Source organism: Lissotriton vulgaris, chromosome 2_1 (genome assembly GCF_964263255.1).
Source record: "Lissotriton vulgaris chromosome 2_1, aLisVul1.2, whole genome shotgun sequence".
Taxonomy (NCBI): domain Eukaryota; kingdom Metazoa; phylum Chordata; class Amphibia; order Caudata; family Salamandridae; genus Lissotriton; species Lissotriton vulgaris.
The window spans coordinates 1,594,961,322-1,594,964,050 of NC_141687.1; positions in this window are offsets into that span (position 1 = coordinate 1,594,961,322).

Below are 2,729 nucleotides of genomic sequence, written 5' to 3' on the forward strand. Positions count from 1 at the left end.
CTAATACAGAGGTTCTCCTAGCCGAACTAGCAACCTACAAAACATTTCTTGACATATTGAAATTGTACAACCTAACGTTTAAGGGCCAACGGCAAGGTCATAACCGGTGTCAAGATCCCTAACCAGACTTACCCCTCCCACTTGGGATGGGCGACAGCACGGAGGCGTACCTCAAGTGCAACTACTACCAATTTCCCTTGACTTGACGGGGGCACCTAAAACTCGACGCCAGTTAAAGGTCGTTCGAATACTCGTGTGAGGTATCTAGAAGGTATCGTGGCCCTTATCCCAACCCCACACAACTTACCGCATCTGCCGTCGCAGATGTCACTGGCCCCGGGAAATTCCCCAGGAGGGGGCTGTAACCCCTCCTACAAAGGAAGGGGCCTTGACCGCCTTTCCTTTACTTCCGGCGACCCATCCTTAGAAGGGACCGCCTCCCCATTGAGGGGCCAATGGCCACCTCTCCCGAGCGCTCCCATCCGTGTTGGGTGACGCCCACTCATAGGGATCTACTAATTAGTGCTCACCGATCATGACCTTACCGCCACAGGCCCGGATAGTTGACCGGCTATCCGGGCCCCCCACAAAACTCCTAGCTAAAGGTCATGTTCCAACGTTTTTAACCATGCTAAGAAGTCTCCTATGAGTAACTCATTTCCCACCCGAGACAAATGCACACCATCCCCCAGATACATACTGTCATCATTAATACAACCGTGCGAGATAGAATGCAATGTCCTGGAACGGAACAACCTACTCATTTTGTTATTAAGTTTCCTAACAGAATGGTTCAAAGCAGGGATCGAAATAGCCCCCCGCCACACTTTTCGTGGGATCATATGAGACCACGCAATTATGCACCCCGGAACTTTCCTCGCCAACCAACTTACAGTGGAAAGCATTGCCTCCAGGAGAAGTCGTCTACCGGTGGTGACCAAATCATTGCCCCCTAAATGTACTATGACTATAGACGGCGGTGACCTCATCCGCCCTAACAAACCCTCAAAGTATGCCTGAAACTGGTCAATACAGAGACCGCCCCTTCCGTAGAAGGACATCCTGTACCCGTATTCCCCAGCTACGTGAATCATGTCACCTGCTTCGAATACGTCTGCGGCACGCCTCACGTATGAGTGGCCCACGACCCACACCTCCTTTCTCACAGCCGGTGATGTCTGACCGCTGGCCCGGTGTTGGGTCGACTGCATAGTCCGCCCCGCCTCGAAGGCTTGCGTAACTGAAAACCAAACAAAAGACAAGAAGCGTGAGTACATTATTACAGCTTCACAACATGTGCAACCGCACATACCTCTTATAACAATTGGAGGACCAACGCCCCACTCGTTTTACTTGTTCCACATTAAGACCCCTGGCTGCAGCTTCAGTGGCAGCCCCTATCCGAAAGGAATGGGTCCCAAACTCACCCGGGTCCAAGCCCGCTGCGGTAATTGACATCGCGAGCACCCGCTGAAACTGAAACTTTGTCAGTGGGGTGGCGTCCGCGTGTCTCAACATTGTCCCCCCCCATGATGCCACCCTTCGTGCTAGGTAATCCTCTAAACACCTCACCGGACACATGGAAGACCCTGGAATCCTGCGAATGACTATGCAGTCTCCCACCCCACTTTGATCGGTTTTTGACTTGACAAAGGATACCGTCATAGTCTCACCCCTGATCTGAACGTGTTCCCGGCACAAACCCCCCGCCACATCCCGCTTGCTCCTTGCCACCAGCTCACTTATCCTCATAGCCCCGTGAAATGCAAGCGTAAAAGCGGCTCGGAACAAACAGGCCTCGAACTGAGACGAGCATATGTCGGGGAGTGTGGCCAGCAACTGGGACAACCTATCCAGACCTATCGGGCGCCTCTCATCTACTCTGCGACCCTCAAGGCGTTGCCACCCACGCAGCGCTTTCTGTACAGCAAAAGACGCTGTCGGGTCCTGGATATTATGAGCCCTGGCAACAAAGGAGATGGCAGCACGATGCCTCTGGGCTGTAGCCACCGACTTCCCAGCCTTACGCAAGGACATCAGAAAATGTACTACCCACTCCTCATGCCCCCAAAGTCCCCCTCTCTCAGTCCCCAAAAAGGCCAAATAAGCCCGAAACGCCCCTTCGTATGCCTTCCTCGTCCTTGGTGCTAGACTCTCTCCCACGAGGTAACGAAGTTCGGGGCACCGAGAGACCAGAGAGCTTCGGGAAAGGGTGCTGGCTCGGGGTCCGCTGAGGGAAGGAAACCCGAGAAAGCCTGCATTTGAAAACGAGACAGTGCATCAGCAGCCTGATTCATCACCCCCGGGACATGTTTTGCTCTGAATACCACGTTCAGTTGCATACACAGTAAGACAATTTCTTTAAGCAGCCTCAAAATCATTTTACAACGTGCTGCCTGACTATTGATGCATTCTACAACGGTCATATTGTCAGACCAAAATATGACAGAATGATTTTTGAATCCATCGGGCCAGGATCTGAGGGCCACCAAAATAGGAAACAGCTCAAGGAAAGCAATATTACTCGTCAGCCCCTCATCGTGCCACCATGTTGGCCACTTTTGTGCCGACCATTTAGTGCCGAAGATGGCGCCGAAACCCACGCTTCCCGCTGAATCCGTCCATAGACCAAGCTCTTCAGAGGACAAGGCCGGTTTGTTCCATACGACTCGACCATTGAAATCCGCCAAAAATGCTAACCAAATACGCATGTCTTGGCGGACCTCGGC